We start from the raw sequence: 26,581 nt of genomic DNA on the forward strand, positions 1-26,581 counted from the left end.
CACCTTGTTTCTAGATATATTCCCGCCATAAACCACGTCACAAATAGTCACGTTGCTAAAATCCCGTAACAGTTAGTCAAGTCACGTAAAATCTAGAAACACTGGGTAACAGATAATCACGTCACATGTTCTTGCCAGAGTCGTGTGACACGTGTGTGCTTGGGGGCTGCCGGACGAAACCAGACAAGAAAAGTACTACTACATACATACAAGGGATGGGCAGACCCACGCCTTAAGGAGCTTTACCCCTAAAACTTCGCGTTTCTGTTCATTGCTGCCTTGCACCCTGAGTGCTAACAGCGCGTTTTCGTTTTTCTTCAGGGAAGCGATTAACTCAACTACTTCAGCATTTTCCCGTTGAAAAATTGGCAGCTTGAAAGTAAGCATACATGTGTATAGACATCATCGACATGGTAGAGCGAAGGGAACAGTTTTCACGTAAAGGCCAAAGACAAAAAAATTTACTCGGATAAAATTCTCTCGGAATGCGTATAATATGTTATTAACTGGAAAAAAATCTTGCAGCCGCGGGTTTTATTTAGATTTGGTGCTCTGACTCTCCACTAGCAGTGACACGGAGTCTTGTGGTGTGCCTGGACAAATTGGCCACAAACGAAAATGACGTCAATCACACCTCACCACCACTCGCGAGCAAAACTCCCTGTAGCCACAGCCTCTGCTTTTCTGCCTGACGCCCCTATAAGAGTGGCTAATTCAGAAAAGATAACTCTTATGTATGAGAAAAAGCGGGGCTGTGGGCTGCTGGAACACGTATGATAAAATGGGACAACCATTAACACATCTCTGAAAAACAGTTCAGTACGCTGTTTATTGCACTGAGGCTAAAGTGATGGAAGCTATTGAAGATGAGCATGGCGCATTGAACTTAAAATAATCGGTTCGCCATCCGCGACGTTTTGACGCAGTGGAGCTCTCGCCTGCCCCGTCTTCGGCATACTTCTTCCCTGTCTCCCATATTTCCTCTCCTTCTCTCTTGTTTCTGTCAATCCTGTGCGGCGAGTGTTCTCTCCTTTTATCTTTTTGCAAATTTTTATCTCCTTTCACCCAATCTCTTCAAGGCCCTGCGCCGTGTCGCCAATTAGGAAGACATAAATTAGTTGCCTTTTTTTCGAAAGCCACCTCTATTATGTCAAATATAACAACCTAAAGTATGAACGGTGTCTCTTCATCCAAATACTGTTAAAAGTGAACAGTACCATTCTTAAATACAGAAGCGCTACGAAGACAAGAACAAGATACACAATGGCGCAGGCAATTTCTTATAACTAAAAGCTTTCTTGCTTGAAAAGAAAATATATATAAAAACCCGGCCCCACACCGAACCATGCGACCATGGACGAAGCGAAACAAAACCATGAGTTGAATACGCAAGTGGCCAAAAGTCTCCTACCCCACCCCTCAATCAGTTACCTCCTCTTTTCGATTACCTTTACTTTTTTACCCATAATTAAGGCCAAATATTGGTGGCTCATACATAGGAACACCCTAGTGTAAATGTGATGAGCTTCCTACAGTTCACTTGTGGTGAGAACACGATGTTTTTGTGATATCTTCCTTGCAGCGAACAGAACTTCGCACAGGGACTCTCCGCAGGGCATGGCTAAATGCTTTAGTGGTCTTCACTGCAAGGAAGAGCTGTGCTCACAAGTCAGCCTGTCTGCCTAACGTAGGCACGTACATATGCCATAGGGATGCAATACACAACGTTGGTCTAACAAGACACGAACCTTACTCTGGTTATAGTGTGAACATGCCACGACGTTGTGCAGCCTGCTGCCGACCACCGAACATCGACTAACAGTGCTGTGTGCGATATTTAGAGGCCGCTAACATCAAGTCCATCCTTCGTGCTGGTACTGAGGCTGAAATTAGGTCCTTGAGTCCGACAGAGCATTGCTTTTGAACGCGTCTTGATGATCACATGATAAACTCTTTGCATCTTTGGTTTTGCGCGAATGCCATTCCCCTAGGTTATCAGCTCACAACGCAGTGAAGGCACTGCCGTTTTTCTCCGGGAAAGAACACCTTTTATATCGTCACGGGGGTGAGAGAATGAATTAAAAACTATATTTACAAAATATACAGGGAGAGTAGGAGGCAGCTGCAGCCAAGATGGAGGAACAACAGCAACAACAATTCGAGCGTGATCGCATTCATCGTCTTCGTCGTCTACCTGATGCTCTCTCGTTGCCGATGTCATGTAACAAGTAAACTCCCGCCACTGGTAGTGCCGTCTCGGCACCTAAAGGAGAGTAGGATCATTTGTGGAGATGTATGGTTTCAAACGGGACACGTGGATGACGTCAGTGGCGGGTGCGGACGACGACGACTAACTGTCCAACGGAGCGATCTCATATGTGACCTCTATAAGCTGGCGTAAAACGTTCTAAGGCCCCGATTAGCGAGATGGGAACTTCAAAGAGAGGCCAACTCGGCGGCATTGGGAGGACCAAAGGAGGACCAATAAACCTGGCGAGTAAAAAACTACATTGTGCTGGCTATCGTAGCGGACCTTGTGAGAGAGCTGCGAGCCAAGAAGACGTTTCCATGCGATTTGGCGGGCCACTTGAGCTCGAGCACTGGCATTCTAGGCCTACTCTGTTAGAGTTTGCGTAGTTGATGGAAGAAGAGTCTTGTAGAGTGACGCTGGGTGGCGGCCGAACAATATATATAAGGGAAAGAAGCCAGTGGTGTCGTGGCGTCACGAATTGTACGCGAATGTCACATAAGGCAAAGTACTATCCCAATCAAGGTGATCTTTGGATACGTACATGGAGAGCATTGTTGTCATGGTTCCATTTGTTTGCAGGTGTAGGCCGTAGTGACCTTGTGACGCGTCGAACACGAGCAAAGGATTTCACTTACGACTTTTAAAAGAAATGAGTGACCACGATCGGTGTAAGCGCCATGGTGAAGAATAACTTCATGAAGCAAGAAGTCCGTGAAGTTAGTGGCACAGCTTGTCGGTAGCACTCGTATGATAGCGTGTCTTGTGGTGTAGTCAGTGGCTACGGCTATCCACTTGTTTCCAGTCAGAGAAGTAGAAAATGGTTCAACGAGATCAAGACCGACGTGGTAGAAAAGGGCGGTGGGTATGTCTATTGGTTGGAACGGACCAGCAAGTGTCAAGATGGAATATTTGGAGTGCTGGCAGAACTCACAAGCAGCAATGTATCGGTGCACAGAACGGTAAAAGCCTGGCCAAAAGAATCTACGCCACATGCGATCGTACGTGCGCGTGACCCCGAGATGTCCAGCGGTTTGATCGTCGTGAAGCTGTTCAAGAACAGCAGAACGGAGTGTCCCAGGAACTACGAGTAGCAGGTCTGCTCCTTCAGCACTGGTGTAACGTCGGTAAAGAATGCCATCGCGTAAAGAATGTCATCACAAGGGTCAAAATTATGTGCTGAAAGGTCGGGTGGGTCCACGGGGTGACGGCATAGACAGTCGGCATCTTGGTGCATTAGGCCAGATTTGTATGCCACGTCAAAGCTGTATTCTTGGATTTTCAAGCCCCAACGGCAATGTCATCCAGTAAAATCTTGAAGGGATGACCGCCACCACAGGGCATGGGGTCCGTTATTACCAAAAAGGTGCGGCCAAGCAAGTATGGTCGAAATTTTCTGACTGCCCAGACTAGTGCAAGGCACTCACGCTCTGTGATGGAAAACTTGATCTCCGAAGAAGGAAGGAGGTGACTGCCATAAGCGATGGCGTTATCCAGTCATCGTTGCTGCTGGGCGAGAACAACACCGATTGCATGTCCGCTGGCATCAGTACGAACTTCAGTATGGGCCGGCGGTCGAAATGGGCCAAGATGGGTGGGGAAGTAAGTAATGTTGTAAGGGTGCTGAAGGCAGTTGCTTGGTCAGTAGCCCCCCCCCCCCAAAAAAAAGGTAATTCCTTCTTCAGTAGTTCCGTAAGTGGGCGGGCAACCTCAGCGAAATTCTTCAGAAAATGTCGAAAGTAAGAAAACAGGCCGATAAAACTCTGAGCATCTTTTGCGGAACGTGGTAGGCGAAAATCTTTGACAACTCGAATTTTGTCTGGATCAGGTTGCACGCCTTGAGCACTGACAAGGTGGCCCAGCACAGTGATTTCCCGAAGGCCAAAGCAACATTCGGAAGAGTTGAGCTGAAGTCCTGCTGTCCGGGAAACCTTAAGAACAGCCAATAGGTGGCTGAAGTGGCTTTCAAATGTAGATGAAAATACAATGCCGTCATTGAGATAGCAAGGACATGTGGACCATTTGTATCCACGCAGGAGAGAGTTCATCATCCTTTTAAATGTCGCTGGAGCATTACACAATCCCTTTGGCATAACATTGAATTGGAAAAGTCCATTCGGTGTAATGAATGCGGTTTTCTCATGGTCTCGATGATCGACAGAAATCTGCCAGTATATATCCTCATCGTCAGTTGATAGATGAAAAGTAAGCAGACCTTTGTAGGCAGTCGAGAGCATCGTTAATTCGTGGCAGTGGATCACGTCCTTACGTCTTACTTTGTTTAAGTGACGGTAGTCTACGCAGAAGCGCCAGCTGCCATCCTTCTTCTTGACTAGCACGACTGGCGAAGCCCATGGACTGCGGGAAGGTTTGATGACGTCTTTTGTGCGCATTTTTTCAACTTCGTGTTGGATAACTTGTCGCTCCGCATTAGACACGCAATAAGGACGTCGTCGGATGGAGCTGGCGTCTCCAGTGTTGATCCTATGAGCTACGAAGAATGTCTGACCCAAAGGGTGGTTATCGAAATCAAAGATGACACGGTAAAATTTCTGCAGGTACCGGATATCAGCTGTCTGTGCTGGAAGAAGGTCAGGGGCGATCATCTTGTTGATGGTGGCATCCACAGCGCTCTGCGAGGGCGAGAATGGAGCAGAGGACGAATGAAATTTCGCAACGAACGCCGAAATCACCTGTCAAAACGTAGCAACAAAAAGGCGCTGTTTAGGTTCATGAGGTCACGTAAAATTTTGCCATGCCAAAATATTATAGGATTTGAGATTATGTCTTCGGAAGAAGCAAAGAAATTGTTAGATATCAAAGCTGAAGGCCTGAAGTGTAGATTTTCATCAACTCAGCCTTATGATCTACAAAAACCAGCGGTAACAATGGAAGTTACTGAAGTTACACTGGAAGAGTTAGCGCATGTGATAAAAGATTTGCCCTTGTCAGCTGCTGGTCCGGATAGAATCACAGCTGCTATGATAAAAATATTATTCAAATTATAACCATGTGACCTACTAAACACTCTATATTATTTGATAAAAATATCCTTGATTTCGTATGAATAGAAATTAGCTAATATAGTGCTGATACAAGAAGACAAGTATTCGGATACGTCATAGAAAACATTCGACCCATTTCTCTCACATCTAATATGGTGAAGCTCGTGTAGAGGGTGCTCCATAAAAGAATCATAGTATAGATGAAAGAAATTTTTATATTAAACCCAAAGCAAGTTGGCTTCAGAACAAATTGTTCGATCCGGTGTGCACACGCAGATTTAGAAAGCCGCACTCAGCTTTCTCGCAAAAAAAAAACAACATGCGGCACTAGTGACATTTGATATAGCTAAGGGGTATCATAGTGTGGAACATTCAGTTTTAATAGACATTTTAGAGAGCCATAATTTCCCAAAGTATATAATGGCGTAGGTAAGGATATTTTTTAGGGGAAAGAGTTTTAGTGTTTTAAGGATGGTTGGGCATCGTCAAAGTGCAAACAAACTTGCGGTGTCCCCTAGGGCGCTGTATTATCACCAATTCTATTTAACATAATAATGAGCACAATCGCGCATTGCCAGGCCGTTAAGGCGTTCATATATTCCGATGATATTGCATTTTTCTCGGCACATAGTAACATATATTCTATGTTTCAAAATCTACGGAGATATGTGAATATGCTGGAGAGATGGCTAGATGCAATCTGCATGACCTCAAGTGTAAATAAGAGTGCAATATTGATATTCTCGTTAGCAGATCCCATGTCAACTTCAATATGTTATGAACAAGATACCATTTCACTGGCGGAACCTGTTAAATATTTGGGAGTAATTTATAATGCCTACCTAAACTGGACTCCCCACATCAAAAGCATGGCATCTAAAGCACAATGTGTCTTAGGAATTCTTCGTAGACTCAGCAGCTGTCGATATGGTCTACGCAGAAGCCCAATGATGATGATATTTAAAATGTATTTGCGACCAATGCTAGAGTTTGGGTGCGTATTGTTCTCAGGTAGCCCTGCTTACAAAATAGGCTTCTGGTTATGCTAGAACGAAAAGCCTTGAGTTTGTGTATAGGGCTTTCTAGGTTTGTAACAAACAATGTGTCACGCAGTTTATTTACGTTCAGACCTACTGGAAGGCCGAGGAACGCCAGAAGAGCGAGGAACGCCAACAGGCCGAAAATAAATACAAAAACAAACGCAAGCTCGGGTCGCGCGCGTGCACCAACGCTGTGGCTTGCCGTTTCATGCTGCTTCGTCGTCGTTCGCATAATTCCCTACAAATGTTTTATATCAGGAAGCACGATTACCTACATTGCCTTGTCGTTTTCGTATCCTAACGGTTCAGACGTTTCGGAAATTTTATAGCTATGCGCCAAGACGATCTGAATCGGCTTTTATAAATGACCCAGACACCTTTCTTCTTGCTCATTGACCACGGTTTCAAACACCTCAGATTACTTTTGTCAAGAAACAACTAGATAGGATAGATGTGAAAATTCGAGATGTGATTGCGGCGCACGTTACAAATTAGAATCTTAAGATAGAGTTTGATTAAATATTCCTCTCTTCTCCCAAATTACAATCCCATTAGTTCTTAAACCGTCGACTGTAGGATTATCTTGCACACGCAGAAACAAATAATATTAGAGCCACAAATGCTTCAGTAATAAATGAAAAGACAGGTCCCATTCTCCCAGTCACTTGACTGGTCTTTTTCATTCGTTTTTGAAGCTGAACTGTTAGCAATACTTCTAGCGCTGCAAAAGGTACCTTTGAATGTCGATAACGCCATTCTAATCACGGATGTCCTATCAGTATGTACGTTGATTACGGCGTCAACAATATCGATGGTTCTAAAGACGCTCCTTATATTAGTCCCTCCTCAGCTACAGCTACTGAAATTAGTATGGGTACCTGGTTATTGCGGCTTCAAAGTAAATGAAGTCGCCGTCTCTCTAGCACGAGAGCATTGGAAGGTCAAGTACTATCAGTCCTTCTCGGAGTGACCACTCTAACTGTGACAAGATACAGAAAATTTTCGCTTCGTGCAGACGCTATGGAAGCAATATTGTCAGCACCAGAATTTAATCACTTAATATTTCCTAGGAAAATTCATTGGTATCCTACAAGACAGTTGGAAGCCATAATATTCTTATTTCGATGTCGTGTCCCACCCTTTAAATTTCTATTCACACAGGGCTGGTCTGGCGATATCACCTTTATGCAACTATTTTTCAGAATCAGAAACAATAGAGCACTATTTTTATCATGTCGCCGATACAAATCGCTCAGAAAAAGACTTTCAGTCATCCCATATGCTAGCCTGGGGCTGAATTTCACAATAGTATATATACTTTCTTTCGGTGCTTCCGATCTAGGCTTAAGCCACGAGAACGTTTTCAAAGCAGTTTACAAGTACCTTGATAAGACTAAAAGAATATGGCCTTTAATGGCGTGGTAATTATTCCTGCAGACATATTCCAACATAAACAGGAGCTTTTTTTACCGCTCTAATTTTTATTCAAAGTAATGAATGCATTGTCTGATCTGAGCGAGTGACAAACAATTGTTGCACTCCTTTCATTTTACCTAGGGTGTCTTTTATTTTTATTTTTTCTCTGGTGGGATAGCAATACTGATTATAAAAAAGACTCACTGAATTAAGCCATCAATTCTTGGCCGATCCCCCTGAGTGGGTACGAGCCGTGGCTGTAGAATCATCGTCATCATCGACGCCGAAATGGCAGCATTGATAGAAGAAACTTTTGCCAAAGTCATATCCTCTGGTATAACTTGAGCGCACCTGGTGAAGTTTAGAATGGGAAGAGATGCTGTATTTCCCACGACTGTCAAAAGTGTGTGAGGCACGGCAATATTTTTAGCCAGCAGAACGTCAGCAATAGGTGTCAACATGTAGTCACCGTCGAGAACAGGAGGGACAGACTTCCCGTTCACGTAGGTAACGGCTTGGGGTACTTGGTAAACGTGATCCACAGAACACAGACATGGTTGAGCTGGTGTTGGGTTGTCCTGGTAACAAGGTAAATCAAGTTGAAGCATGCCGGTTCCACAATCTATAAGAGCAGAGTGGGCGGATAAAAAGTTCATGCCGAGGATGAGTTCAGGGGAACAATACTCGAGCACAGCAAATAGCACTGTCGTGGAGCGATTGGCAACGCTTATACGCGCGGAGCACATTCCAAGCACAGGAAACGTGCCACCGTTGGCGACCTGGATGAGTGGTACTGTGGGTGGCGTTAAAACTTTCCTAAGGCGGCAACGAAGTTCTGAATTCATCACTGATATGTGAGCCCCTGTGTCTACAAGTGGAACAACGGGTTTGTCGTATACTTCAACGTCAATAAGGTGGCGTCGAGTCGGCAGCATTGTCAGAGGATTTGGCAGGCAAGTGGTCGATGCAGCATCCCTCTGGGAGCTGCATTATCTAGTTTTCCCGCGGCAGGTAGTTAGTCGGCGACTTTGGTAGGCGAAATTGGGGCGAACGAGACGACGGGCGGCAGAAGAGTGGTGAACGGGTCTAGTGAGCATGCGGAGAAGGACGACAATATGGCGGCACAGAAGGAACGTCGTCACTGGTGGCCTGAGGTGATTTCCGGTAAGGTCGAAAGCATCCATGATCCCTCTCTGGATGATGGGTGTACCAATAGAATGCCTGATGCCAATACCACCGAGTGTTACAATGGCGGGCCACGTGTCCGATACGGCAGCAGTTGAAACAAATCGGACGATCTTCCGCAGTCCTCCACTCGGCTGGATTGCGAGGGCGCACCGGAAGGTTTTGGCTTTGGGCATACGAAACAGGGGGTCGACGACAGTCGATCGGCTAAGACGGAGCTGTAGTGCACTCGGAGGACAGTCAAGCAAGAGAAAGCTCTTGTCGCACAATGTCATGTACCAGTGGCACCATCTGAGGGCCAGAGTCACAGGCATAGGAGCACGTGTACGCAGGAGACAGAACTTAAAGTTCACGTCTGATGATCTTGGTCACGTGCTGTGCAGTTGACGGCGTCTGTAGTGCAGGCCCATCTTCGCACGACCAGGTTGCTGCTGTGTTTGGTAGTCCAGTGAAATGGTGGGCGATACGTCGACTTTTTGCGGCCTCAAAACGCTGGCACTCATTGATGATGCCATCAACCGCGTTGCAGTCCTTGCATATGCGAAGGCTGTACGCATCATCTGCAATGCCTTTCAATATGTGTGCTACTTTATCGGTTTCTTCCATGCCATTGCCGGCTTTTCGGCAGAGGGCGAGCACGTCCTATGTGTAAGTCACGTAGGACTCTACTGACGTTTGCGCACGAGATGTCAACTCTTTCTTGGCCGCTGCCTTTCTATCCACAGACTTGCTGAAAAGGGCACGCATCTTTTTCTTGCACGCATCGCAGCTTCCAATTTCTTCTTCGTGATTCTTGAACCACACTTTTGCTGTTCCTTTCAAGTAGAACAGGATGTTGGCCAAAATAACAGTTTGATTCCAGTGGTATTCCTTACTTGTACGTTCGTGCAACGGCCACCATCTTTCCATGTAGGCATCATCAGGGCCACAGAACGTGCCAGGATTTTTTAGCTGCGAAAGGACAACAGTTGTTGTTGTAGTCGCCTTGGTGGGAGCGGGTCCCTGGTTTGCTATGGTGGAAAAATCCAAACGTCAGCCACTGCGGCGCTCCGTTATATCGTGTTGTATTCCGCACCTTCACCAAATGTCACGGGGGTGAGAGAACGAATTAAATAAATATATTTACAAAATATAAAGGGAGAGTCAGAGGCAGCTGCAGCCAAGATGGAGTAACAACAGTTACAGCACAAGCGTGATTGCATTTGTCGTCTTCGTCGTCTACCTGATGCTCTCTAGTTGCCGATGTCGTATAACAATATTGATACATAACAGCCGCTAAACGCGGCTGCATGAAAAAGAAGGATGAAGATAGTTTATGATTGACGCTGGACTGGCGCCATCTTGCTCGTCGAGTTCTGTGCGTTGTAAATAGATAATTAAACAAGTTACTCGTAACATTATTGGTGGAGGTGGACAACTCCCGTACCTCGATGGAGACGCGCAGTGGTCGCAACATCGACGACACTTCGACTGCTTCGACTGCTGGTACTACCCCTACGCGTCCCTCATCAGTCCAAGCCACCACCTACGTCGCACTCCAGCACCTCCGGCATCCCGGCACTTTCTCCGGTGATGGTACGATCAATCTAGACACTTGGCTGAGCCGATATGAGCGCGTCAGTGCTACTCACCGCTGGGATCCCACGCTCATGCTCCCCAACGTGCTTTTCTACCCGGACGGCACTCCCCGAACATGGTTTAAAAGCCACAAAGCCGACATACCGAGCTGGGATCTCTTCAAATAAAAGATCCGCTACCTGTTTGGGGATTTATCTGGTCGTCAGCTCGCTGCGAAGAAGGCTCTTGCCACACAGGACCAGTCTTCTACCGAATCATATGTCTCCTACATTCTTGACGTCTTGGCCCTTTGTTCCAAGGCAGACCAGTGGATGTCGGAAGACGAAAATGTTAACCATGTCTTGAATGGCATTGCTGACGATGCTTTCAACCTGCTGGTTTTTAACAACGTCTCGAGCATCGACACCATCCTTAAGGAATACCGACGTCTCGGACAAGCTAAATAAAGCCCGCCGCGTATCCCAAAGCATCGTGCGCCTTCCGAACACAGCGGTTACTTCTTCGTGTGACGATGCCTTCCTCCAGTAACCTCGATGTGACAACCTCACATGCATCATTCATCGAGGGGTCGAGGCTGTACAACCGGTAGCCACGCAATTTCCGACACCTGCGCGTTTCTCGACCACGATCTACTTGATACAACCCGTCGTTCGTCAACAGCTATCGAATGTCGGCTTACATCCTGATCCGGCCATATACTCTGCTGAACCTTCTTAACATTCTATTTCTGCTCCTCGCATCCAACGCAATCCGTCCGAATGGCGTACCCTTGATGACAGGCCCATATGTTTTAACTGTCGACGCGTTGGTTATATCGCTCGTCACTGCCACAGCCGCTGGGCTCCACCGACACATCATGCACCTCAGTCTCACGCCACTTCTGTCCGCAAGTCATCCCCATCACTTTCTCCATCAACGCCGACCAAATTTTCCACTCCTGCAGCACCTCTGAGCAGACCTCACTACGACCAGTCACCGTCCCCTGCTCTTCGTCAGTCCCGATCGCCCCCACAACGCCGTGCTGCCTCCCCTACCTATTCGCAGCACCTCCGACCGGAAAACTAGGCTGTGCAGCTTCTGGAGGTGGAGCTGCGTGGACGACCTTCGTAAAAAATCCTCACCTAACGTTAACGATGAACCGAAACCTTTTGGATGTTACTGTCGACAGTGTTTGTGTCAGTGCATTGATAGATACTGGCGCGCATGTGTCCATTATGAGTGCTAATCTTCGCCGCCGACTTAAAATGTTGTCTAGCCCGCCCTCAACCGAGCTGTACGAGTCGCCGATGGAAGAAATGCTGATATTCTTGGCATGTGCTCTGCGCGAGTTTCTATTGGGGAGAGAAGCACTGTCGTTTTTTTTCGCCGTTATCGAACATTCTCCTCTTGAACTCATTCTTGGTATGGATTTTCTAGCCATGCAATCTGCCCTCATAGACTGTTCAGCTGGTTCACTCCTTCTTTCCTCTCTTTTTTTCGCTTTTCCGGCCCGACCAGCCAAACTGCAAACCAGCCTCTGCTGCATTAATTTCAGGTGCCTCCAGCCTAACTCTGTCACACATGTCGACTTATCCTCCATGCCACCAGTACCTGACAGTGATTACTTGGTGGCCCCGATTCCTGCCGTGATGCTTACTCATGGGGTTGCTGTGCCGCATATGATTCTGACGATTACGAGAAACCGCACCTTCCTTCCACTGGTCAACTTCTCACTCACCACCCAAGTTCCACCACAAGGTATCTCCCTGGCCAAAATTACCACTCTCCAAAACGACCATGTCGAGCCCCTCAGAGTGGACGATCGCTGCAGCTCAGTCAGTGGTTCCACGGCATCACGTTCTTGGGGCGCCGACATCGAGCGAATGGTGTCATCAGACCTCACGTCTGAGCAAGCTGCAGCGCTTTGCCACGTTTTTGAGGGCTATAGTAGCATTTTCGACTTCGCCACCAACTCTTTAAGCGAAACGCCCATTGTCACCCATCGAATAAATACTGGCAATGCGACTCCCGTTCAACGACACCCTTACCGTTTTTCTGCGTCGGAGCGTGCAATATTACAACATAAAGTCGGCAAAATGGTTGCGAAAAACATTATTGAGCCTTCATGCAGCCCCTGAGATTCTCCAGTCGTCCTTGTTAAAAAAAGAATGGAACATGGCGCTTTTGTGTAGATTACCGTCACATCAACAAAATTACAAAGAAAGACGTTTATCCTTTGCCTCGCATCGAAGACGCCCTCGAGTGCCTGCACGGTGCTACTCATTTTTCAACTATTGAGCTTCGGTCAAGCTACTGGCAAACAGCCGTCGACGAAATGGACCGCGGGAAGACGGCATTCTTCACTCCTGATGATCTTTATCAGTTTAAGGTGATGCCCTTTAGTCTCTGAAATGCGCCAGCCACATTTGAAAAAAATGATGGACTCATTGCTCCAAGAGTTAAAATGGTCCACCTGCTTGTGTTACCTTTAGAACGTTATTGCCTTTTCGCCCACATTCGACTCGCATCTCGATCATTTGTCAGCTATGTGGACGTTTTCAGTCGAGCCGGACTCCAGCTTAACGCCTCCAAGTGCCACTTCGCTCATCGTCAAATTTCCGTGCTCGGTCACCTTGTCTATGCCCAAGGCGTGCCTCCAGACCCAGAGAAAATTCGCGCAGTCACAAACTTTCCCGTTCCGAGGACCACAAAGGATGTCCACACTTTTTTGGGGTTCTCCTCCTATTTCAGACGCTTTGTTAAGGACTTTGCGACCATTGCACGGCCCCTTTAAGAAACAGTCCTCTTGAAGAAAGACGCCTCGTTTATCTGTGGCCATGACCAAGCGTCATCGTTTTCCCCACTTACGACCCTGCTTACAACGCCGCCAATCTTGGCTCACTTTGATCCATCAGCCCCAACCGAGGTTCACACGGACGCCACAAGACACGGCATAGAAGCTGAGCTAATGCAGCACCGACGGGGATACGACCGTGTTATAGCCTACGCAAGTCGACTGCTATCTCCAACCGAGCGCAACTATACCATCATGGAGCGCGAGTGCCTCGCACTTGTATGGACAGTAACCAAGTTTCGCCCATACTTGTACGGGCGCTCATTCCGCGTTGTCACGAATCATCACGCGCTCTGCTGGCTAGCCTCCCTGAAGGACCCCACGGGACGTCTCGCTCGCTGGGCTCTACACCTTCAAGAGTACACGTTCTCTGTGATGTACAAAACAGGGCGATTACATCAGGATGCAGATTGTTTATTTCGCTACCCCGAGGACGAAGCAACCGATACTGACGCTACTACGGACGTTTTTTTCTGCGTCGCAGCTGCTGAACATTGGGGAAGAGCCACGTCGGGGTGTTTCTTTACGAGCCATCGTTGACAATCTGAAGTCAACGCTTCGCGACCCGTCCCTACGAATGTTTTTGGTGAAAGAGAGGATCATATACCGCCGTAACCTTCAGTCTTTTGGATCAGACTTACTTCGTGTCATCCCAGCACACCTGCGTTTCGCTGTCCTGCATCAACTTCATGACGCTCCCATGACGGGCCATATGGGCGTTTCCCGCACATAGGATCGGGTAAGACGTCGGTTTTTTTGGCCTGGACTTGCCCGCTCTGTTCGACGCTATGTCGCCGCTTGTGAGCCCTGCCAGCGTCGCAAAATGCCGTCTGCCCTCGCGGCCGGCTATCTTCAGCCAATCGACGTTCCCACTGAACCTTTCTTTCGAGTTAGTCTCGACCTGTTAGGCCCTTTTCCACTCTCCACAGCAGGAAATCAATGAATCGCTATTGCCACAGGCTACGCGACGTGGTACGCAGTCACACGAGCACTCCCTACCAGTTATGCTACAGACGTTGCGGACGTTCTGCTGTACGACATATTATTAGTGCACGGTGTTCCCCGCCAACTTCTCACCGACCGTGGCCGCACGTTCTTATCAGCTGTCGTTCACGAAATTCTGAGGTCTTGCCATACCATGCACAAGTTTACTACTTCGTACCATACCCAGTCAAATGGCCACACAGAGCACCTCAACAGGACCCTAACCAATATGCTTGCCAAATACGTTGCGCCAGACCACTAGTATTGGGACATTCATTTGCCGTAAGTGACGTTCGGCTACGATTCATCCCGTCACAACACTGCCGGCTATTCGCCCTTCTATCTCCTATATGGCTGGGACCCAACTCTACCCTTAGACATTTTGCTACCCACGACCACTGAATATGCCAGGAAAGCATCGCCCGCGCCGACCACGCGCGCCATGCCACCCGTAACCGTCTACGAACCTCACAGGCGCACCAACGACAGCTCTATGATTCTCACCATAAGGACGTGCACTTTTCCCCGGGTTCTCTCGTGCTCCTCTGGTCACCCACTCGGCGTGTGGAAATGTCTGAGAAGCTGTTGTCGCCCAACACCGGACCGATTCGTGTCATTCGCCAAGTGACGACGTCACGTGCGATATTATTGCAAGCGATCCAACAAAGTCATCGTCAGCTCCGAGCGACACCGTTCACATGGCTCGGCTAAAGCCCACTTACTCCCCTTCGACATCATCTGCGTAGGTTTAGCACCGGGACGGTGCTTCTACCGCCGGGGGTTATGATGCATAACAGCCGCTAAACGCGGCTGCATCAATGAGGAGGATGAAGTGAGTTTTTGATTGATGCTGGTCTGGTGCCATCTTGTTCGTCGAGTTCTGTGCATTGTAAAAATTAATAAAGAAGTTACTCGTATTAATATTATCTGTATTTAAGACAAATACACATTTTTAGCACTATTCTATGCTTGCTCTCCTTCGCAGAGCTACTACCTGCGTCTTCAGTGGATACTAAAAATATAACATGTACAACGGGGATTATATTTTTAGTTTTATTATCAACGAACACACTGATATGGTTATAAAGCACACTGTAGTGGAGGCCTTCGGAAGTCTCTACCACATGGAGTTCTTCAACGCAAAGGTCATTTAAGTGAATGGTCCTCTAGCCTTTCATCTCCATAGAATTGCGCCCACTACGGCCGGTACCGAACCTGCGACCCTCGTTTCTGCTAAGTCTCATGTGTCACAGTGTCCCACTGCGTGAACCAATGTTAGGACTAGGATTGCGTGGCTGGTGTGAACACGTGCGGGTGTTATGCTCGTAGCGGTCATATTGGACGAGTTGGAAGACAAAAATACTTCATGCAGAGTATACATGTGTATCGTCTCTACTCTTAAAGAGCAAGCAGGGCTCTCTTTGGTACGGTCGAATAAATTAGAAGGGGGGGGGGGGGGGGGGTCTACCCCCACATTCTCTTCTCCACATAGTGGCAAAAGCCTACCAATCATGCACCACTTGGTGGAACATAATGACGGCTACGCCTGGACCTCAAAGGGTTAATATCTGGTCGATGACGTAGGACCTCGAGGTAGGTCATTGACCGCTATAGCGATCCTCTTGGCGAGTCGGCGGCTCACTGTCCGCTACCGTCGCACCTAGGTGTGTAAGACTGCTCTGACGAGATCAGCGTGATTTCGGACAGGTGGCACCGCAAGAGCCCGGGTCGTTATTGTTCACACCACTCAGGAATGTTGTTTTGCGGTTGTTTCACCCGCCTCAGCAATATTGCCTTGTGTAGAACGTTCTCTGCCGGTGGTGGCCGGCAACGCAGTGCCACAACAGTTCCGCACACCTGCATTGTAATCACCGTAACACGACGACAACTGCAACGTGTAGTTTGTTCTTTAATTTCGCTGCTCATGATGAGGTACCTTTAACCTTTTTGGCACTTTTAATGTGGCATAAAGTACGCTGCAAATGTGAAAGCCAATGTATATAACAGAGAGAAGGCAGGCTTTTGTTCCCAGTTTGCATATAAAGCTGTCTTGAATATTTATCGATGAAAATGATCACTCTCTAGTTGTAGTTCTGCTCTCAGAAATTCTCCAAGTTCATGCATAAAGTTCTGCTGAAGAGCTCCCAGTTTATGTTTTTTACAACTTGCATCGGCTCGTGCGATAGCTCACCTACTTTTCCGAAGCACCCTAATCCTTGTGTATTTCCTAGTCCTATTAGAGATATGAGCTTATGAAGACTTTTAAGTACTCGAGCAGCCACTCAGCAATCGCATAAACAGGAAGGAAATGACGTCCCACTTGTTAAAACACATGCTTAGTTAGAAAAGCTTCTATCCGGGAAAATGAGCTTCTATATTCTATTGTGCCTAATTGTAAGCAGCTTAACTGTTTCAAAGCCAAGGGCTCGCAAATTAGTTTCCTGTGGGCGTGGATCACTGCGCGATAATCCTAATGTTTTGTCCGTGTCCATGTGCAGTATTGCACCCTTACTTGTCATGGTCTTGCAACATCATTTGCATAAACGCATATTGTGATGAGATAAATAATTAACCTGTAATTAAAGTGAACACGCAAACTTTTTGGAAATTTCGTTGAGCTTAAATTGCATAAGGCAGTAGCAACCCGCCACACGTTAATTAAACGCCCTCGAGCGTTCGTTCTGCGTGTTTCACAAGAGTTGTTCGGAGTTTTACTGTTAAGCGTTACTGGTGCATCAAAAACGCAACATGCTACGTACTACCTGCTATTGTTTTAAAAGATCCCGTGAAGCTGCACTGCTTTTTCCAAAGGAACTGTGATACCTTTGAGAGATTACCTTGCCATAAGGGTAATTACTTTGCTTTCTGGCAGCCTTACCACATCACCAAAAAACAAAAAAAGACTGACGGACCATTAGTATCAAGTTATTACCCCGTCAGACTTAGCCAGCTGTTTGTAACCATATCACCCTTTCTGGTTTTTCCTCTCAATCAGTAGCCGCCTAAGGAACGTAGGGAAACAGAGACACATAGAGGAAGAAATAGAAGTGAAGAGTGCATGTGGGAAAAGGCAAAAGGGGTGCAGTAGATGAGATAGAGACGAGATAACAGCAGCAAGGACAAGTACAATTTGCCGGTTAGCGTGAACACACCGAACAGGAACTGGCACTGGTAATGCAGGCATCACAGTTACGAAACGTAAAACGACAAACTTATGAAACAGTAACCTATATAACTTGGATCTCGGCCACGGGCTTCGTCTTCCCTCAAAAATGCCTCGAGCTGAGGAGGCTCTTCAGTGCCGCCTGTGGGTTGGTGTGGGCTTCACGAACGCATACTCCTTTCCTATTGGAGTGACCAACACCTCTACGCGCAGTTACTGCAGATGCGAAAAGACATTCGCCCATCTTCTGTACGAGTGTACCCTTTCAATGTGGCAAGAACAGAACTTACCTAAGCTCAAGATAAACTATATTATCGCTCTTTATGGAACACTGTATTCTTCGTCATTGGCTGAGTTCATCCTTAGCCCAGAAAGCTTCCAAAGCTTTATTACGTTTTTTAGCGAACAACTGGCCTTAGATACAAGCTGTAGGGCTGTATTCTCTTTTGTTTTTCCTTCTTCGCTATTTTTGTCTACTCTGTCTTTGCAGCATCTCTTTTCTATGGGCATTTACTTCCTTCACCCTCTTCCCTAGCCCAGGAAAGCCAGGTGGTCTAAAACCCGGCTGAACTTTCTCTCTCCTTCCGCTTATTTCTTTCATCCAAGAGATATTTCATGGCCTTTCACATGCAGAAAACCATGGTGCAAGGTACCGAAATCCTATAATGTTGTAATGGTCTTGAGAATGAAATTTGGTTTCAAAAACTCCTTTTTGGCTCTGGGTGGATTGGCCGTGGAATAGGATCTTCTCAATCAAATCTTCAGAGCCATGTGGAGACAACATATGCATTTGTCACTATCGATACTAGATCTTGACGTGTCAATCTGCATCGTGCGTTTCGATATAGGTTATAGAGTTTGTCGATACTAAACAATGTATTGTATAGAACACACAATTGAAATTATTCATGAGGCATCGGCAACGCACACCCAGCATAGAAGGATGCTAAGTCAAGATCACAGTGTAAGAGGCACTGCACAATAAACCACTGTTTTTGGCTGCACACTTCATGTCTTCTGATGTTCGTCTGAGAACATGGAAGTGGCACAACAATTGCTACGAGCAAAATATTCCACTGCTCTACACACCGATAGCTGCACAATCGGAAGTCCGCGAAGACCATAAGATTTTCCATATCAGAAACGTATTTATCCGAAAGGTCAGGTAGTGCATAATTTGTCAAATATGATACAAATGCTATTCTTCCAATTCTAAACACTATCGCTATTATTCACACGCAGTTCATTCCTCTTTGAAAGTACAATAAAGATAGTCAATAGAAAAAACTGTCATGATAATTACTGAAAGTCAAATGAATGGGTTGATCAGAAAGGACAAGTAATCGCCTTGTGAGCCTTTGGTATTAGTGAGGCATATCACACAGCAGGTGTAGACCATGCACTTATGCCTGCAAGACCTCTGAGATACAATCAAGCAAAACGAGAAACAGAAGGTATCATCTGCGGAATATACCAGTGCACTTGAGCATAAATTTGCGAGTGCCCCTGTCACAGCTGAGCAAAGAATAGTCATCTACATGATAATTTTTGCGTGAGAATGATAGGCTTGAGATATGGTGGTTGAAAATACTATTTGTTGAGAAAGTAACACCCTTGTAATTAAAAATTTCTCAAGACGACGTTATGAAGGTTTTATACATACCATCACAAATGGGTATCTTGCACCTTCTTTTGCCCCAAGATCTGTGTTTTTTTTTCCTTTCTGCAAAGGAGTCATAGCTTTAGGGGGAGAAAAAAATGGTGCTGTTTTTCACTTTCTCAACTTTTTTTTCGGCATGTTTGAACACAACAGCTGATGAACCTGAATACCATGAATCGGAACTTTACAAAAATGCTAAAAAAGATTGCATCATGTCCCTCTTGAAGTCTTCGAATATTGACAATAATAAAAAATAAAATACAACATCTAGTGACATTCAGTTTCAAGCATCTTGAAGGCAAACGTTCTGCTTTGAGCAAACTCCCTTACCTCCTGAATTCAAAAAGGAGACAGACAAAAGCAGTGGTACAAACTAACTGAAAGTAGGATACAACGAATGAAATTTCTTGGAGTGCTTTGCCTAATAACATATCAACCGAGTGGTTCTGCGACCCTTTAAGCAACCACAAATTATTTTCTCCTTCATGTTTGCTGAAATCAGTCACTCTCATTTATTATTACTTTTCAGCGCATTCCTAAATGATGTCCATCAATAAAAACAGATAGCTGCAGAACATTGATTTCATTATGTCCCTTATGGTCAGATCTTATGTATTGAGGTCCAATATATAAAACATATAGATTCCTGTGTAAAACCGCTGATTGAAAGATGCGTGTAGTGCCGTTAACATTTTAATAGCTATTAAGCTTGGTGTAATTAACAAATAAGAAAAAAACAGGCGAAGGTACTAACTTCCAGTCAGAATTTGGTCTTGAGTGAAACTTCCCAGGGTGCCCTATCTTGACAAGAAGCTGATGGAGGGGCATAAATATGGTAGACAGACTGAATGATAAGGCTGCCAATAGCGGCAAGAAAAATACAGTAATAAAAAGCTCAACATCTTCGCTGCGTACGTGCTGGCAATGTCGTCCGTGGCAACACCGGCCGGCTCTATATTGTTTAGTAGGTCGCTCACCTAGCACTCCCGTCTTCATTTCCGGCGCATATTATGTTATGCGATATCCTCAGCGCCGGTGCTAAGGCGCGTCTTCTCATTGATTTGATCTTGTAAGAACGCACATGAGGGACGCAAGCAGCTTTTCGGTATGCGGGAGACTCCAATAAACGCTAATACTTCTCTGCCTTCATGCTCCCTTTTCCCTTCCGTCCTTTTAGACAGTAAAAATTTTGCCCACACACACACACACACACACACACACACACACACACACACACATATATATATATATATATATATATATATATATATATATATATATATATATATATATATATATATATATGTGTGTGTGTGTGTGTGTGTGTGTGTGTTGTATGTATGAATGTATGTTTGTATGCTGAACGGAAGGCTTTCATTTAATACCGGTTTCTTTCATGACGGACACAAAAAGAGAATTCTGGCGCAGCCACTTGCTGAAAAAGGGAAACAAACGCAACTTTCTTGATAAGTTGTCCTGTTTATCTTCTTTCATGTACTTTTTAGAAAGCTCTTCTTTGTTACTTAGATTTTGCTTCACCCTTGACCCCGATGGCCAAAGTTTGCTTTGCTCTCCAGTTTCACCTTTATTGAGCGGCGTCTGGTCTTCAGAGGAAAGGTACCGGCTAAAAGCTTGCTTGCCCCCGCCACTCCCAACAGAATACACGAGAAGACCTCCCGTGGCGTATTCGTTAATGGATGTCTACACATACATGGAAAGTTCTGCCGGCCAACTCGGGATGGAGAAGTACAAACACAGCCGAAAATAAGAAGCCATAACCCATCAAGGTGCATCAGATTAGCAATATTGTTCAGGGCGCATTTGGTTAGTCCCGATGGGGCCATACCCGAAATGTACTGCCGCCACAACCTAGGAAAGGTGATAATGATGAAAAACTTCCCATATTCCTTTCTCTTCGTAAAGTGAGAGCCTGTTCATCCATCGCAGTGTTTGTTTCGCAATGGTCGAACGCTGTGCGTTTGTGGGCCAAGTTACCAACAGCCATCGCTATATATACCATTGAACAACATATCGCAAAACTTTTTACGCAGCTGTCCGTACCCGTATATCACTGTAAGCAAGCCGAGATGAGGGGCAAGATGGTAGTACATCACTTGTCCTCTAGCGCACCCCACGATGTAGATTTTACAAACTCCGTAATTAGGAAGAAAAAACTTGTACCCCAAAAGTGCAGTGTATTTTAGTGAATATAGGGTAGTATTTATTTACATTCATCAGGAAACTTTATTGGTAAGTATGGGAGTAAAAATTTAAATCCATTAAAAAATCTACGCAGCTGCACCAGGTGACAATCAAAAAATATATGTATTTGACGCACACTAATACAGATCACACGTACACAAAAATGAACACAACGTCCGCATATTATTAAAACACTCGCAGTGACAGCGGCTCGCCACTCGCGCTGCACAACTTGCTTCAGTCACCGGGTAAATATAGGCGCTGTATTTTGACCTCCCGTATAATCTAGGTAGGACTTGTTTGAGTAACTAAGCAATTCACATTCATGACTTAAGTAAAAGTTCATGGTGGTCCAATAGATGTCTTTTAACAAACATAACTTTTATCATAAAACCCACCTAATATTCAATGCTTTTTTAACTAAACCTCAACTTCAATATCACCTGCTGCTCTGTCGCATGGACTCGATTTGCATTAGCAGTACTGTGTGGGAATCCGTAAAATACCCTGAATCGTACACAAAGCTTAAGCGGCCATGCATGATCACTTCAATGGCACACATTCAGTTGCACTGGCTAATAAGCGAGGCCCACTGCCACCACCGCGTTCTACCGCTATAGGCATCTTCGAGGAGTATGGCACTGCTATACATTAAACGACTGCTTGCGATCACAAAATGCTTGCTGCGCTACAGTTTTGGTTGCCGTTATTTTTCTCCCACGCAGGAAATAAAAGGTGTCTGCTATTTACGCAGTTTATGCTAAGGAGTGACAGGCATAAACGAACGAGACTGTTCGCTGCCGCTGATCCTGTTGCTCGCAGTGCCTGAACAGCTGTATGCTTGTTCTGTGTGTCTCTGCCTCATATCGGCACTCATTCGCGTTAGCAGTTTGACAGTTGAGGTCGGATGGCGCAGAAGACAACATTGAAACCGTTATCCATTCCAGCAGCCCTTATATTCGGTGAAACACATTCTTTCCTTTGCCGGTGACCGGTGCATGCTCCTATAGAACTCGACACGGCAGCCGGTGCGGCAGTGCGAGCTCGCTACTTAACCGGCTTGGCATAGATCACGTTGCAAGACCTTATTACCACTTAAAAGTTGCAGCCTGTGAAATAACCGGTAACACTTCTCGAAACCATCAACGCCATCGGTCGGGGTGAGTGCGTCGCCGGCGCAGCTCTCACACCAGCCGCCATGCAGCTTGCTGCTAGGTCTAGCGAAGCGAACTTTGTATCGCTCAGAATTTTTAGATAGTCAAACTCTTGAAGCAACCTCAGATGATCACAACAGCTTACTTTTGTTACCATCGAAATCATTCTTCGCAATTAGTAACTCAGTAATTTGAAGCAAGGTATTTGCGTTATTTTGTTGGGGAATCGGATCAACGTCCTGCGCAGTTCAACGGTGCAACATACCCTGACACGTTCACACTGAACACCAACTGGCTCTTGCTAATCCTCGCTGTACTGGCAATCTCGTTGTCTCTCGATAAATGCTCAAACCGTGACCCACACACAAGGCACTGGAGCTACACACCGACGTGCGAAACAGATAGTCGTACACAAACACACGTACGAATGTAACGACATTCGTACGTGTGTATTCTTACATGAAGCGCATCACTTTCATAGGGAGTTTTTAACTACTGAACATGCATGTCATGTATAAAAAATACTTGTTTAAACTCCAATTTCAGCTGATTTTGGTTTACAGTTAATACTTACCATTGTTATCTTTCTTATGCCGCCTGATAAAAGAAACCCTTTATGAAAACTATATCATCCAAAGCCCATGAACGACATTTTGGAGTCATTATAATTTGGTTTCTTTGTCAATACGTGTTTCACTAAACTTATTGTTTATTTCTGAAAACAATGCACAAAAACCTGTGAAAAGAGAGAGCTGTCCGGGTATGTATAATACTGCTTGAAATTTTTGTCTTTTAAAGATTTTGAACGCAAAATATTGATTGCACACTATATTTTTGTTAATTCCTAGGGTCGACATTTAGAATTTCGTGCGGCCAAGATATCAAGTTTTGGCCAATGTTTAAACACCAGAATAACATTTCTTGTCCATTAAAAAACGATCAATGTGACACTCTTCAAAAAACGACTACCTCGCATCTCTCATATCTCCCAATTAACTGTCTAATAAGACGTGGTAAGAAAGGTACACTGACGTTTCACCCGTAGAAGCTTGCCTTATCCGCTCATTAGGCTAATAAGCCTCACGGAAGTTTTACGGACGAAAACTAACGAGCGCACGTGAGCGAAGAGGTATACCTAATTTAAAACTTCATTAGGATAAGAATCACATATGATTTGCTGACAAATCTGTCACCACACGTACAGATTTGTCGAATACTAGTGCAAAATGTTTGAGAATTACAAGCTTTTTTCTCGTCATTCTGGCCTGTTGTGGTTGTTAATAATAAAAATAATATTCATATGAATAATAATAAGAGGAAAAAGAAGAAGTAAAAAACTAGGCAGATTCAAAGTACCTCGGCAATCGATGTGATGCGAAGCAAGCTGAAGGAAGGTGACTGTGTTCGGAGTTTTTTTCTCGACCCAAATGTTACGACACTACGCTAAAATATGCAAGAACGTTGTACGCACTCACATATTGTATATATTCGCATGTATTTGCAGCACCAAAAGCGGTAAGCTCATACCTAGAGCTTGCGCTAGCGAGGATGGTGGCCGTGAACACTGCTATATAAATGACACTCATTGGTTGGCACTTTACTACGATTCTCGTTAACGAGACGTGACGGCTGTGTTATAAGAGTATGTCATCATCATCATCATCAGCATGACTACGCCGACTGCAGGACAAAGGCCTCTAAACTTGGTTCTGTGCTTGCTGCTACCACTTTATACCCACGAACTTCTAATCCCATCTGCCCACCTAAATTTCTGTCTCCGCTTCACCCGCTAGCCTTCTATTAGAATCCAGTCTCTGATGCTTAATGACCAGCGGTCATCTTTCCCTCGTGCTACGTGCCCATCCCATGACCAATTCTTCTTGGTTTGGATTATGATGTCTTTAACACCCGTTTGTTCCCAGACGCGTTCTGCTTACTGCTTCTTCAATAGGGTTACGCCTATCATTTTTCTTACTATTACTCACTGCGTCGTCTTCAACTTACACTGACCATTCTTTGTAATTATCCAGGTCTCTGCTTCGTAGCTAAGTACCGGCAAGATTCAGCTGTTAAATACCTTCCTCTTGAGGGATAGTGGCAATCTACCTGTCATATATTGAGCGTGCTTGCCGAATATGCTCCACCCCATTCTTATTCTTCTAGTTACTTCAATCTCGTGGTTCGGCTCTGCTGTTATTACCTGCCCTAAGTTGGCATAGTCTTTTACAACTTGAAGTGCACTATTACCGATCTCGAAGCGCTGCCCTTTTCCGAGGTTGTTGTACATTACTTTCGGTTTCTGCAAAATTAACTTTAAGACCCACCTTTCTGCTCGCCTTGTCTAACTCCATAATCATGAGTTTCGATTCGTCCCCTGAGTTACGTCACGTCACGTCACACTAAATTCTATGTATGTGGAGCTAGCAAAACAGCCTTGAGCGAATCATGAAGTTTCCAATATACTCCAATGTAGCGCCGACTGGCGCGCACATTGGGCGCAGTGACGCAACATTAGCAAAACGCGAGCACTGTGTAGTTTGACGTCAGGTGCACCACGTCAAGTCGTAATTTATTGGCGCCTTGACTGTGGCATGTAGTCATGTCTCACATGACACGCATCTCATGATTATCATGTTCGCTCCAGTCACATACCTTCGCCATCCATTGGAGACACGTAATACCAAATTCGCCACATGTGAAGCTTTCGAAACAGCCGTTAGCGCATCATCAGTGTGGCATGTAGTCATGTTGTTACACAACCCGCATGTCGTGATTGTGATGTTTTGACTTGTCATCTACCTATGTCGCCAGTTCGCGTCTCGTAATACCGAGTTTGGTAAATGTGAAGCTCGCAAAACGGCCGCGAGCGCATCATCAGCGTAGCATGTAGTCATGTTGTTACATGACACGTCTCTCGTGTTTATCATGTTTGAACCAGTCACATATCTTCGTCATCCATTCACGTACCGTAATACCAAATTTGGTGTATGTGACACTAGCGAAATACCCGTGAGCGTATCGTAAGCTTGGCTTGTAGTCATGTTGTTATATGGCACGCATGTCACGATTTTCATGTTAGGGTCTGTCACTCGTGTTCGCCATGCAATCATGTCATACCATACCAGTTTTGCTACATGCTAATGAACAAAACCACCGCAAGAACTGCAGGACCATGAAATGTAAATCATGACATTTATGAGAAACAAGTCATGATTTTCATGTTATTCATCGGGATGCCGCCCCAACGAAGCTTTGAGAGGTGTTTGAGGCGTCATCACATGAAGCTGGCCATCCCTGCCTTAACGATGTCCTATCGAAGGGCATCAAACTCGGCGTGGACATTGTCTACCTATTTCTGAACTTTCGCTGCCACCCTGTCGTTCTTGCAGCTGACATAAAGAAGGCATACCTCCAGCTGTTGATCTAGCCCGAAGATCGTGACCTTCTGAGGTCTTTGTGGCCGGAACGACGGCCAACTAAGGAAGAGCCCATGCCACCAATTACAACTTGGAGGGTGACCAGAATACCGTTTGGAGCTGCATCAAGCCTGTTTCTTTTGGCGGCTACAATTCATCATCACCTGTTATCTTGTCAGCAGAACTATCCAGAAACCGTAGCTTTATTCTATCACGCGTTTTATGTAAATGAACTTATCATCGGGCTACGCAGCACTCAGGCGGCAATGAAGGTTTATGAAAACAACAAAAGAAATATTCTACGTGGCAAGCATGGAAATTCGCAAGTGGGCCTCAAATTGCGACGAGTTGAAAGAAAGATTCTTGCGTGACAGCTGCACCATCGAAAATTAAGCTGGAGACAATCTAATGATGAAGGTTTTAGGTGTTCCCTGGGAACGTTCAGGCGATCACCTTATCCTGGGCACTGAGCGCGCAGCTATGTTTGCCGCCGAAAGCCGGCAACCAAACATACAGCTCTGAAAACATTGGCCAGAGTGTACGACCCACTGGGTTACCTCACTCCATTCACCATAAAGGCTAAAATGGTATTCCGGAATCTATAGAAGAAAAATGTTGCATGGGATGCCAGTATGTCTGAAGGGGAACAGGCCAAAAGGAATAGTTGGTGTTCTGAGCTGTCCGACTCGTCCATCAC

Source organism: Rhipicephalus microplus, chromosome 1 (genome assembly GCF_043290135.1).
Source record: "Rhipicephalus microplus isolate Deutch F79 chromosome 1, USDA_Rmic, whole genome shotgun sequence".
NCBI lineage: Eukaryota > Metazoa > Arthropoda > Arachnida > Ixodida > Ixodidae > Rhipicephalus > Rhipicephalus microplus.